Here is a 15,143-nt window from a genome sequence, read left to right as displayed (position 1 = left end):
GAGGAAATTCTTAAAGCTCTGGCATAAAAAGAAGAAAATTACATTACAGGATATTTCCATTAATAAATAAGTAGATTCCAAGGAGGCTGAAGCAGAAGATGTTCCAGGGTCTGACATATTAGATGATGAGCCAGTGATGATCGACAATCAAACACAAACAGAGGCTGAAGCAGAAAAGGTTGCAGGTGCTGATACATCAGAGGAGGGCTCAATGGTTGAAGTAATATTGAAAGATAAGACACCATAGCAGGCACCACAACATTCACCAGATAATAGTCAGGCTCCAGTAAGGGGTGAATTAAAGAAAAAGCCATCGTGGGTTAAAACTTCAACATATCATCATCCACATCACCCCGCAAGACAACCATCCAGATGGCAACCAATTAGCCACACGGACAACAACCCCCACAGGATGGATAGAGAGGAGCAAAGATCCACCTACTACACATCAACACAGAAGAGCTACCACGGTCAACTTCCATCTCAAGCGAGCGAGGCACCAATGAGACCAAGGGTTCACCTTTCTCTTGGATGGTTAGATGCACGTGCATGGTACCAGTGGACTATTCTTTTGAGTAGATCTTATTATTTGTGTTCTTCCCATGTTTCGGAGACGAAACATGCTAAGGGGGGTGGAATGTTATATACCTGGGGGGGATAATATGGGGTACAGAGGGAGGTACCCAAGGTAATAATGTAATAATGGGATGGGACATAGTAATAAATAAGGTGGTTAACCCATATCATGTAAGGGACCACAAGTAGTTAATAACAATGTAATGGGCCCATGGTATTAGTTTGATGGTATGAGGGAACCATGGTAATGACCCATGGTATTGTATGTATGAGGCCTATATAGAGGCTAGAGACTCCACATGGAGAGATGCAAAGAAACAGTGTCAAGGATTATTGTATGAACAAGCATATGGCTTGTGGAGTGTTCTCCTTCCTTAAGGAGTGAATGTATGGTGTTGCCCTACCTTAAGGGTTTGAACTTTGATCAATAAAGAGAATCATTTCTATCTATTTCAATCTTATTATTTTTGGGTTTATTTCTATTATCATATATTTTTGGTTTAGATCTATAACATTTGATGCATGGCTTGGGAAGTGCAGATTGAACTTTTGCATTTGCATGTAACTCTGATGCTGCATTGGGCACTGGATCTGAATCAACTATAACATTATTGACTTGATGACTTTCTCATTGTTGATGGGTGTTTGTCTCAATGTTTTGAATAGAAATAGGTTCAGAATGATGACTCAATTGTTGTAATTCTTCTTTTTGAAGCTGAGATTCAAGCTCTAAAAAATCTATCTTTTCCTATGCATTCTACAGACATGTTTTAATATCACAGAGAGTGTTTTTGTTGATTTCCACCATCTCATAAATAGTTGAATGAGTGAGAATATTTAATAACTCTAATACATCACCAATCAGAGCCATTTAAAACAGAAGTATTAGTTGACAATCAGAATGATTACAAAGATTTTCCAATCTCCACTGCAATCAGAACTTTAATATCTTTATGATACTTGTATAATATGCAACAAACTAATCCAATTAAATCTCAATACACATACCAATTCAACACATTGTATGCCAATGTTTGCAACTTCACAATGCAGAGAAGGGATATTTAACCATAGGTTGCTTCAACATGGAGCTTTAAGATTGTTCAACGCTCCAACTTAATACACCAATGTTGCTTCAACACTCAATGCACTGAGGAACGACACAATAAATAGGACGCTAATGCACTCTTCTAGTGACAATACTTCTATATCACTTCTTACTGCATATACATATTCAGACACACAAAGATATCTTGTTCATGAAGTTCCAAATCCTCCCCAATCTGCATCTAAGATAGTGCATCATGAGTCATATTTGTTGTCAGAAATCTATAGTAGAGGGTAAACATAAGGTTGTAGAGGATCAAATCTGAGATCTTATGAATGAAAAAAATGTTACAGAAGAAATGCTTGTAGTAGAAGGTAAGTCGCAATGTTCTCAAGTACGCAAGAGTCACACCTTTATTTATTTTCTTTTCTTTTCTTTTTATGCATTGTAGTGGTTGTGCAACATCAAACAATAGACTCTTTGGGATTTTCACTAGAAACCTTTGGTCACAAATAATCAAAGAAGAGTAACCTCCAAATGTGGGAGACCCAACTACATAAATTTTGTTATACGTTCAAACAACCTTCTCATAGTATTATTTTGATCTTTTCTACAAGAACCACAATGTGGGCAACAAAAAATTCTCTGTCCAGTCAAGTGGATGAAAAAGTACTAAATACAGGGGAGTCTACAAAAGTGGTGGAAGGTAAAGGAGTTCCAGATGCAAAAGGAGAACTTTCAAAGGAAAAGGATGGTAACTGGTTGTTTATAAATTCAAAGCGCATGAGAGAAGAACAGGTTCAAAATGCATTGAAATTATTTTTCATCTCACCCAAAAGTACGTGGACCCCTAGTTCAAACATTGCAGCATATAGTGGCTCCACTAATTACAACACCAACAACCCCATTGGTTCAACCAACCCGTTTTCACTAGACACATATGATTATTGTTGTAGGATTTCTCACTGCAACGGTTTTTGGTGCCAGTGCTGGTGTGTTGTTCAAGAATGCAGTTATTCCAAAATTGAAATCTTCGATACCAGAAGTAACTTCTGAAGTTGATGAAACTAAGTGGAAGAAGGCTCTAGAGCCAATTCCAGCTATAGAAGCTGAAATTGTTGAAAAAGTTGTTTCTATGGTAACATCCGAGGTAGCTAATGTTAGTCGAGAACTGGCTAAATCAAGAATTGAAGATACAAAATATTTTGAGGGCCTCCTATGGTACGTGGAAGGAAAAATTGAGGAAATGAATTCAATGAAGACTTCTCTTCAGTAACAACACTTTGGGAGTCATTTCATCCATAAAGCAAGTAGATTGGAGAGGAATTTATGAATCAAATTCCAAGAACATTAAAGTGGATGCTAATGTGTGAATTGTTGATTAGGGGTTAGTGAGGCCTTCATCTGCACCTACAAGTGTTGAGCCTAGTCTATGGAAGCGCGGAGGGAGAAACCCAACATTGATAAGCTTCATTCAGATAAAAATATTTTTCTTCTTCAAAGATAAAAAATGAGCAATAATAATAATCACCCACTAGACAACCTCAAGACATCAATGCGAATGTAATAAATGCAATGTTGGGCATTAAAAAGATGTGAAAGTATTAAATACAATTTGCAATGACGATGGGAATTCAATCTTGGTTTCGGATGAATAATGAGTAAAGATGGAAGTCAAATATTTGCTTTCCCTCCAATGTCAATCCTTCAAAAACTAGGTTGTCCTTCAACATCTATCCCTCAAATTCATTTCACGAAGGTGTTTGATTAATTGGTCCATCAGGATTACATGTAAATCCATATGCAGATGAAAAATTAACATTTAGTGCACAATGGTGAAATTGCAACTATTCAAGAATTGAGGGAGATATTCTAGGAATCTCAGGATCCGTTACGGTCTGCAGAACATTGAGAAGTCATTTTCTTATTTTTCACATTCTAAATCCACTCCTTTCAGGAGAGGTGCTAAAAATTGGTCGAAGTTTCAATGAGCACCAAGCAAAGGGCCTACTAGAACAAAATAGCTAATAGGGGGCACTTTTGAATTAATTTTCAGAAAACTAAGCAACATGGGTGCAAGAAAACGCCAGAGAATAGTGCAGAAAGCGTTGAGGAGATTCCAGACCCAACAAGGACAAATAAACGGTTGCAGATACAATGGGCACATAAAAATAACTCATAATGGTCTAAGAGAAAACTCACATGGACGAAAACGTTGGTTTACAAATCAATGCGCATATCTTAGACCAATTTCTCTTCTTGGTGGAATTGGTATCAATTGTCATGTAGAGAAATGACGGGCTAGGATGGCAGGACAAATGGATCGAATTGGAGTAGGGCAAGAATACGCCTGCAACTCTGTTACCATGTTAGATATCACCATGGTGAAGACCAAATATGAAGAATAAGCATTGAATACATATATTATTTGCATGATATACATTTTATGATACATTGGAGTGACTATTGGATTCCATATTCCAAGGTCTCTTGGACTCCCAACCTTTAGAGAATTAGGTGTGCAACAAATTTTGATTATATATATATATATATATATATATATATATATATATATATATATATGCATGAAATACAATGCTACATCTGTCACAAGTTTGGGCATGTTGTAGTTGATTTCTAGAGTATATTGTATAAATCACTTCAACAAAGGTTGCAACAATATAAGCAGCCAAGGATATTGGCCAACATGTATAATTATGGTTTTTATGGTTATTGTCACTCATGTCACCTGTTTGGCCATAAGGGAATAGATTGCAGGTCTAACCATTGGAGGAGAGACTCAAGTCATGTAAGGTTTAGATTTGGCATGAGAAAAAGAGTATTTGATCCTGTTGGCCATGTGGAGTGTTATATATGCCGTAGTTTTTTCCATACGGATAGAGATGTCTTGCTTCCTCGTTACTCAAGGTTAAACCGTCAAAAGCAACAAAAACAAAGAGGACCTAGAACAAAACTAGTGAAGGAAGAGAAGAGAAGATGAAGGAAGAAAAGAAGTAGCCCAAGACACTGTGGAGAAAGAACGAGCGACAACTCTTCAAGTAGTGAAGAGAGTCCCTCCTGTAGTCCATGATTATTCCCTACATACTTATAGAGGACTGTAGAGTTCATGAGAGGTGCACAACCTCATGGGGGTCGTTTGATAGAGTATTGTAGCAGCATATGATGAGTTCATTCCATCCTCATGCAGATTCAGGTCCACAGGATCATTTTGTTTATTAGAGGTATATTGAACTCAGGGGGAAGTGTGCATGTTATAAGGTTTGCATGAGGTATTTGATGTTTTTCTCCATCATTTTCACTTAGTTATTTGTAGCTTCTTTACATATGTTTCCTGAGTGAAAGTAATACAATTTTCAACCATATATATGTTTTTTATCTCTATTGATAGTTGGTTGAAAGGTTGTACAACCATGCATGCAATAAGATACTTGGTACAGGATACACATAGATGATTTCAGGCATGAAGCAAACATGTATGGGTTGTTATATGCAATTTATTACAACCATGAAATAACTATTGTATCATCATTTTATGTTGGTTGAGAGATTAGTTCTTAGTATGATGAGTCATCATGAGGCATGTTTTGGAGGAGTCTTATGGAGTCATTTTGCAGCCACATGTATGGGCTAATGACATTGTAACAACCACGATATGTTATGTATTTGAGACATTGCTCCATAGGAGATGATCATAGTAGTCATGTTATTCATTGCAAATTCATGTAAAATGTTCATGGAGCCATGTACTTTTATTGTATCTATCTTTGGGTCATTTAGTCATGAGTCATGAGGTTATGATATGGTCATATGAGAGTCATATATGAGGTTTTATATCACAACTAAAACCATGTATTTATCATTTATATGTCATTCATTCATGGTCATGCAGAGTCTATGTCCACATGGTGCTTCTATTTGTGGAAAAGAAGCATTATTTGCAACGAAAACAATTCGTTGTAGGTTGGAGCTGATTTTGGAGAGGGCATGTGTTTAGGAGGAGGATTATTTTCTCTTTTTTTTCTTCATCCATGTATTGTTGGCATTATGATTCGCTTGGAGATGTTCATGATGTGCCTCATGCTATGTTATGTTTTTTGGGTTTTGACCTCATTATATGGGTAGAGAGGTCGATGTTGCCTATGGATGTTGTTGATATTATTTGTTGCTGCTCATTAATGCTTGTATGATTGCCTTATGTTGGCATATTGGTGTTACTGCTAGAGGTTGTTGGTTGGTATGTTGCACTGCATGATGATTGGTATATATGCTACTACTTGTTACTGACATGAGAGGCATGGATTTGGTTTATATGCATTATTTTTTAGCCATGTAGAGATAAATTGCTCCAGTATTTGTGCTTCATATCTTGACGCATTATTAGATGGAGTTGACCCTTTGCCATTGATGCCAAGGGGGGAGTGATAGAGGAGATTGGTCTGGAGGTTGTGTGTATTTTCCATCAATTCCAAAGGAGGAGATTGTTGGCATTATGGTGTGCATGGGTCCAACTAGGTGATGTTAGCATTGGTTCATGATGGTAGCTAGCTTATGTTGGAATTGATGTCAACCTTATGTAGTCTAGGTAATTATTAGATGCCTTCACTATAGCATGGTTTTCTGTTAGTTGACTTGGCATTGAGATGGTTATGTTGGCATTGATGTCAACCCTATGAGGTCATGCACTTATGTCAAGCTATCATGATGTAGATTGTTGATGCAGCAATAGGTTTATGTTGGCATGTGTTGGAATTGATATTGATCATATGATGATGGAAGACTTGATAACTTGTTGCAGTGGGATGGTCTTATGATGATGATGGAGATGTGCTACAATGTATTGTAGGTCTGTCATATGTGTTGCAACATGTGCAGATGTTTGTTGAGGAGTGGAGGATTTGTTGGCAGTCTTGCCAACCTATGTTTGTTGGCCTTTTAGGTCAACGTGGAAATGACACTTGGGCTACCTTTTTTATGGTTACAATAGACTTGTCATGGGTTTTTGAAGGTTCTACAATGTTATGAGATGCCCCCCCAAGTAGATAAACAAGTCTTGGAAGTTTGGAGTTGATCAAAAGCAAGATCAGGGTTGTAACACTCTTGAGAAAACTCCGTTTTGAGAGGAATACATAGGTCTTGTGAAGGAAACAAGTGTATACCTAGGCTTTATGAAGGAAAGTAGTGTATATGTCGTGAAAGTTGAATTTCTCTGCATTCCTCACACAGATCAGGAAAAATTCAGCTTGGTAATTCACAAAAGCTCCTAAATTGATTAGTTAAGGTCAAAAATGGTTTGAAAAGGTCCTTCAATGATGTGAACTCGTGTAGTGCACAAGTAGTGAGGTTAGTGGATTGACTTGGTCCAATTTTTGCACCCTTGATCCTAGATCCAAGCTCAATTTCGCCCTATAGGTTTTATATTCTTCATTTTGGAGCTTAGTGGTTGATGATGTTGAGTGTATGTGTGAAAGAGAAGGCTACATAGAGTGATTATGTTTCAGATCTATTGGAGAGCATAGATGCTTCAGTGTATGAGTGTTAATGGCTGCATAATGAGAAGCTCTGAATCATGCTACAAAATAGATCAAATTTCAGGCTACTAGAGTAGATATTGTTTGGAGGGTTTTTGTATGTTGTTGGAGTATATTTTGTTGGTTATTCTTACATTTCTTTTGCAAGAGATGCTTTTGCATTTGACACATAGCCATTGTGTTGTATGTTTCTAATTGTAGTATGCAACAATTATATTCTGATGTGAGGGTTTGATATTATTATTGGTGATGATATTGAAGATTTGTTGTGGCCATTATTTTTCTAGATTTAAGAGAACATATTTGTGGTATTATATTTGGTTGATTTGATGAGATTATCTTGCTGCAGAGTGTGTATTATAGATATGAATCGAGTTGAGAATAAAGTCTTGCGATCTAGTTTGAAAATAGCTGAAAGGAGGCCCGTATAGAGTAGAGGAGCAATGAATTCATGGATGTGGAGCTGTGATTGTGAAGTTTCAGCAAACATAACAATTTATCCATCCAATGGTAGTTGGATAGTCCAATAGGAGGTGGGTGAGGATCGATTGATCGTGGTGGATTTCAACGGATGATAATTTTTAGATCTGTGGAGAACATAGTCTTTTGGTCTGATCAGTAGAATCGAGTCTCTAGGCTGATGAGAGTGAGATGATTCAGAGCAACACAATAGTAGTAAGGGTGATTTTTTTCCCAATGAAGGGTTTGCCACCAGATATCTTGTGTCTCATGTGTGATGATGTTTTTTTGGTTGTGCTTTGATGGTTTGCATTTACTATATGTTTCTTATATTTTTACATGTTTATTGTGTACTCATATGCTGCTAACATATTGTGAGTTGCTGCAATAACAAGTGTGTGATTCAATTGAGAAGTAATAAAAGGAAAAAATTTGTAATAAGTCACACTACTGATTCACCTCCCCACCTCAATAGTGCTCAAAGGTTTCAAACATTCTCCCCATGGGACAAAGAGTAGTTGTCACAATGAGATGTTATCCCCTCCAAGTGGTTTCAAATCCCAGGGCTGGATATCTTTGAGTCATTATGATAAGGCTCAAAGTGTAGGCTCCCCCTATTTCTAAGTGATAATGGTTTGGTATATTTGGCTTATGGGATTTCACTCAATGGCTAGGCTCCCCCAACATTTAGAAGTCTCGACCCTTTTTAAGTCATAAACTCCTGTAGCGCCCCCTGCCACCTTTGAGAAATATTGACTCTTACTAACTCATAAATTCATGTAGGCTCCCCCTCCCTAGAGAAGTCTCAGCTCTTGCTAGCTCCCCCACCTTCTAGAAGTCTTGGCTCTCACTAACTCATAAATTCTTATAGGCTCCCCAAACAAGAGAAGTTCGGGCCCTTACTAAGTCGTAAATTCTCAGTATGTCACACTTACTCGTTGTTGGATATAATCATGTTGTTATAGTGGGAGTGGCTAGGTTTGATCTTGGGCCTTGTCGAGATTACTCTAGCTAATTAATTTCTAGATTCACCATGGTATTATTAAAAAATGAAAAAGTTTCTTTCATTCAATAATATAATAATTATAATATTTCAAATTATACAATATTCACACAAATATTAAAAATAAAATAAGGTATTTTTTAAGGATTCAAATATTATGTCTATTTATAGTATTATAGGTGACTACTCTAGTTTGAAAAGTCATACATAGAGTGTGAGCGAATGTTCAATCAAAAAAATATGTAATTTACTATTAAAATTGAGATTTTTTTTAAATAGTATCCATTTAATAGTATATATTTATATATGTGTGTGTGCGAGTGTGTGATTCATATTTTATTCAAGAAAGTCTTTTCCCAAAAAATCACATTCAAGTTATTGACTACACGCCTTTGGAACCACTCATCATAATGACTAAGATGGAGAATTTGTTCCCAACATAAAAACAAATAATGAAAATATAGAGAGAAAACTGATCCTAAATGATTAGAATATAAAAATTAAAATTAAAAATTAATATAATATTTTTTAGTTAAAAATTAATGTAACACTCATAAACATAAGAAAAAATAAAGAAAATAATTAATAAAAATGAATTAAAATTACGTTGATATATATAAATAACTATATATATATATATATATATATATATATATATATTTTTTTTTCTTTCTGAATAAAGACTAATTCTATTAAGAGATGGAAAATATAGTACAATCAAGCCTGGAAACAGGCTTAGTAGAGAAGCAATGGAGCCGAAGGTGATAGGGAATCAACCTTGCTCCAAATAGACAGACAAGGGACAGGTCATAGAAAGCAAAGGAATACAAAGTAAAGTACTGATCAAAAGGCTACCCCGAAGGGTTGTTTCCTGCAAGTCGACATTTTTTGCCTTTTTTCTTGCTCACTTTTATCCACCCAGTGGAGCTTGGCTGTGTCATGACAAGTTGTAGATTATTCTGTCCTGATGGCTGATCATCCTTGTCAGAGTCTGAGGACGAAGAGAAATGGGAACGTTTCTGAGAAATCTGCTGGTTAGAGGGAGCCTCCGGGTGAGCCGAGGGGGCATCCTTCGGAATTTCCTCATTCTGCAAATCAGCTTCAATTTCCTCATCAACCTGCACATCTGCCTCAGATTCCACCTCCTTCGAACTCGAGAAGCCTAAATCATCCAGCGGATGGGGTGGTTCAAAAGGATTCCATCTCTTAGATTTGGGCTTACGATTCAGATTCTTCTTTTTATCTTTGAGCTGTGAACATGTACTCTGAAGGTGCCCTGTTTGATGACAATGGCGACAGCGGAAGGCTGTGTTCTCGTAATCCAGTGGTTGAGTCCAATGGAAATCTCCAAACTTGAGATTAATCTGATCCGACAGTCCTTTGCTGATATCTATTTCTGCACACAGTCTGCCATAAGTGTAGAGACCATTTTCCCTTCTTGAGGTATCTGTACCCAGGTATCGTCCCAAAGTGTTTCCAATAGCTAGGAAGACAGAGAAATCCCAAAAATGTGCCGGAAGATTCGGGAGCCTGACCCAAATGGGAAGCTTGGAGATGACTGCTATAGAGGGGTCGAAGTCAGGAAACCAGGGGGATAGAAAAATCCCAGCTGAACCCCAGAACCAAGGGCCTCCCGTTAAGGCTTTCTGGTAGTCTTCGCTTGATTCAAAAAGCACCAGGAAAAAACCTTTTGAACATAAGAAGATTTTACACTTTTTAGTCCAAGAGGAGTGGACCCATTGATAAAGATCTGCTGTGTGAGGCCATAGGCCATTAAATCTGCAAATGAGTGCAGATTCTGCAAAGCTCTGGTAGCGGCTTTCAACCCTAGGATTAGAGAAGTTGATGGAGGGAATTTCCTCTGATTTGTCTACCAGAAACGGCTTTGGAGCTTCATTTAGCTGGGTTGCCTTTGAAGAGAACTGAGGTTGGGCAGCGTTTTTGCGTGCTGCATCTTTGTAAGAGAAAGATGGGGCAGAGGAGGTTTGCCCAAATGAACCACCTCTTAGACGGAAAGAAACCCCAATAGACGCGTCCTTTTGAATGCTGTAAAAAGAAAGAGGAAGGGGATGCATAAGCTGCTTACCCTTATACAACAGTCTGAGGCAAGAGGAGGGAATCCCCAGCCGGCATTCAAGTTTTTGCAGAAGATCCTGCACAAGATCTGTTGTGCAAACCCATAACATTGTCGTTTTGCCGGAAAGATTAACTTGGATCTGAAATGCATGAGATTCTTCAGGCAGATCCAGCTGGTTCAAGATCGAAAGCTGCTTCAGAGTTGATCTCGTCTGAACTTGCCTCCTGAAAGCTGCTTGTCCATCGATCTGGGTTTTTTTAAGGCCCCAAGATCTTCTGGGCTCCTGATTTGATGGTTTAACTGCAGATCTGATCATTTGACTACCATCCACAGTCAGTACTCCCGATTCAGAGCAGAACCATGACCCTTGACGTCGGATCTTGAGGATTCGAAGGCTGCAGATCTGTAATAAAGGCAGATCTGTGACCCCATTGAGCAGATTCAGAGCATTGAGTTCCCCTGCTTGGATATCGCTGAAATCTTTCTTCAAAAGAAAAAGCTTCCCTTCCTTTACACGTTCAGTGACTCGAGCACCAGAAACGAGTTTGAAGCCTTCATTTCCTTCTATGCTATGGCAAAAGTCAACGGCCCCTGCAGAGGCGTCTTTCTTCTTCGAGACCAAGAGTTTCGCTGGCGTGGAGACCAAGCAACAGCAAATCTTCCTGAACCTCTCTGCATGCAGTGAACCTTCAAGAATGTGCCAGGATTTGGGTTCCATGCAAGATGCCTGAAGCCATTCTACGCCTTCTGGGAACACCGGATTCTCTGCAACAAAGAAATCATCCCACGCAAAGGGTACCAGAGTGCCGAAAGCTATTGAAACCCTCGTCTCCAACCGCATTATCCCGGATTTTCGCTAAAAGCCAAGCCAGGAATGATGCCGCCTCACTATCATGATAGAGTGTATTGCGGTGTCTTCGCCATCCAAACTGGCAGCTGGTATGAATGCATTTCGGCCCTGGTCCGGAACCCCTCGACCGTCGTTGCAGCGTGCTGAATGCATCACGCGATCAAAACTCAGAACGACCTCCATTCCTCTTTGAAAAACCCCCGGTTAATATAAATAACTATATTAACAAATCAATAAAAATCTAAAAATCTAAATATACAAATTAAAATTAAACTCAATGTTATATATATATATATATCTATATATATATATATATATATATATATATATATATATATATATATATATATATATATAGATATATATATATATAAACTAATATTTCTTATATGATGATGCCGATGGTGATTAAATATCCATTAAATTGAATTAAATTAAATAAATACTAAAAGATTTTAATATATAATTATGTATAAATTTTCTCAATTTAAAATTCATATATTAATAATATAATTTTGAAATTAAAATTAAAATATTTGATTTTCTTCTTTATAATTATATTTATTAAACTTTTAATATTAAAATTTTATTTTATGAAAAAATAAAAAATATATTTTTAACTTTACGAGAGATTTTTGGCATAAATCACATGATATTTCATTTATCGATGCATTTCGAACCAACCAGTGTGGTGACAATGAACCACACTGGTTGGTTCGAAACACGTCGACAAATGAAATATCATGTGATTTACGCCAAAAAATCTCTCATAAACTTGATATGAATCACAAAAACCTCAATTCAACAATTGAATCCCTTCACGGAAAAACCATTGCAACCAAGGTTCATCATTTTGAAATATATTTTCAATTTGATGACGTTAATGGATTGAAAGAATAATACCTTATAGTCGTGATAGAGGCTTATAACTTTTATTCTAATTTATGATATCTTTGCAAGATGAAATGATGTGGGATATGTATAGATATTATTTTTAGGCAAAAATCTGTAGTACATTCCAAAGTAAACAATTTAAAGAGTTTTTAACTGCGGAGCTTGAAGCACTTAATCGTATGAGGACTAGTGGTAGATGATAGCACGAGTCATCTAAAAGAAATAATGCTAATAAATGAAAATAATATAATGTTGAAATAGTATTTAAATTGATTTTATTAATTAAGTTTTTTCCTTTTTCTTTTGCCTTTCTCAATAGATGGGAATAAGCAAAAAAGTGAGCTTAATCGCTATGTGATGAAAATCCCACATTTCCCATTACCAAATCCTATCTACCCCTAATCTTCTTTCAATAATGAACAATCTGATTATGTCATTTATGGATCGCAGCAATAATAAGCATACTCATTGCCCGTGGACAAATAAAAATTTTAGCACCTAAACATTGGCTGATTTTCACCTCGGCTCCAGGGTGCCTGATGAAGGATCAGCAGTTGCAGAATGGGTATCAGAATGTATGTTAGAAGAAATTGCTATACTGCGAGATGCTCTGTTAGGATCAAAAGCTGCAGGAGCAGTAGTTGCAAAATGGATATCTGAATGTGTGTCAGAAGAAATTGTTGTATTGCTAGATGCTTTGTCAGAATCAACAACTGTAGAACGTTGCAGTTGGTGAGATTTGGTCAAATTCTCCACATCTATGTAAACAGGCCTTGTCGGTGAGGAAAGATGTTCTCGCTCACTGGTCAGCATGGACACTACCAGTGACATTGAAGGCCGCAACGTTGCAGCTCCTTGAGTGCACAGAAGACCAATTTTAGTCACTCTCATCGCTTCCTCACACGAATATCTGCCCTCCAATGTGGGATCCATAACCTCTAATGCTCTCTCTTCCTTATATAGTCTCCATGTCTGATAATTGACCAATATCCACAAATCATAAAACATTAGTGAGTAGGAATCATATTTCATACGGGAAATTTATACTATATTAGATCCACATTAGCCATACTTCTTTCGGGAGAAACACCATGTGTTGAGGCAAACTTTGATTCTTTCTTCTGCTGATAATCTCAAGAACAAGTACTCCAAAACTGAATACATTCGCTTTTTCTGTCAGCTATCCGCACAAGGCGTACTCAGGCGCCATGTAACCACTGCACGATGCCATGTATAATGAAATCAACATATCTTAACCCTTTTAAAATTAAAATTATATGATGCTTCCTCAAATATGTGAATTGTAGTTGGTTCATACCCTGCAATTCGTTAAATAAAGATGTGAATTGTAGTTGGTTCATACCCTGCAATTCATTAAATAAAGTTGGGGACATCAAGACATTGAAATGTAAAGAGAATTCTTACAAAGTTCCAGCAATTCTAGGGCTAACGCGGCTCTGATCTTCTCTAAAGAGTTTGGCTAAACCAAAATCTGCTATTTTGGGTTTGTATTTTTTATCAAGTAAAATATTGCTTGCTTTAATATCTCTATGGATGATCCGAATGTCAGATTCCTCATGAAGATAGGCTAGCCCACGTGCAGTTCCAACTATGATTTCATACCTACCGCTCCAGTCAAGTAAATGGCATTTTTTTCTATCTGCAATGATTGCATAACAGGAAGTAAAACCATTGGCAAGCTATATTAAAAAACTTGAACAAATCCAGGGTCCATCCAAGGATTAAGTAGTTAAAGAGGGAGAAGCTACCGAATAGAATGTTGTCGAGACTGCCGTTCTCGAGGTATTCGTATACCAGTAGCCTTTCTGAGCTTTTAACGGAGCATCCAAGCAATTTCACTAAATTCATGTGCTGTACACGACTGATAAGATTGGCTTCATTCAGAAATTCAGTGTCTCCTTGCCTTGAATCTATGTTCAGCCGTTTGATTGCAACCCCTCTTGCATCAGGTAGAACCCCCTACAGCAAATCAATGAACTTCATTATTAATTCTATTTTTCATGGAACCTGCAGATTCCAAATATTTAATTTGACATAAAGCAATGATATTAAGCTCTCACTTAAAATATAGATCCAAAACCTCCTTCGCCAAGCTTGTCTTCCTCATTAAAATTGGACGCAACCTTTTTCAGTATGTCGTAGTTGAATATAAGTTCCAAATGAGCTATAGTAGGCGATAAGTCAATTTCTCCCCCTTCCCCTGAGAAAACATTAACAATGCATCTATTTATTTTGCGGTAAAGAAATAGTTGATAAGTTCACAAGACACTAATATATCAAGCGCACACTAGTTGTTTAGCAATTCCAGAAGCTCTGGTTTGAGAAATGTGTTCTCAAGCTATTAGATGAGAGAAAAACTTCCACTTCCAAAGGCCTATGAATGTAACCAATCCGACCGTAGCGGCTAGTACGCCCACAATTATCCCTGCAAATTCACACATTAAGGCTTCGTAAATTGGTTTTTTTATTTTAGGAAATGAACAAAATCACCCTACCACTTTTTTTCAGAGAAAAAAACTTCTTTCTATTATGGAAAAGAAAGTATTGGTTTCTTTATTTTAGGAAATGAGCAAAATCACCTTACCACTTTTTCAGAGTAAAAAATTTCTTTCTATTATGGAAAAGAAAGTACATATTTCAGTTAGAATAAATTTCAATTGCCATGA

The 15,143-nt window shown here is 37.0% G+C and overlaps 1 pseudogene; it reads left to right on the top strand.

Moving 5' to 3' along the window:
- Positions 1 to 2,248: 2,248 nt before the first annotated feature.
- On the top strand, positions 2,249 to 3,138 carry LOC149256292 (peroxisomal membrane protein PEX14-like; annotated as a pseudogene).
- The last annotated feature ends 12,005 nt before the right edge of the window (positions 3,139 to 15,143 follow it).

This window comes from Pinus tabuliformis, chromosome 7 (assembly GCF_031772625.1).
Source record: "Pinus tabuliformis cultivar Carrire ecotype Pingquan chromosome 7, CPIR1, whole genome shotgun sequence".
NCBI classification, from domain to species: domain Eukaryota; kingdom Viridiplantae; phylum Streptophyta; class Pinopsida; order Pinales; family Pinaceae; genus Pinus; species Pinus tabuliformis.
This window is presented reverse-complemented; position numbering and strand designations above follow the sequence as displayed.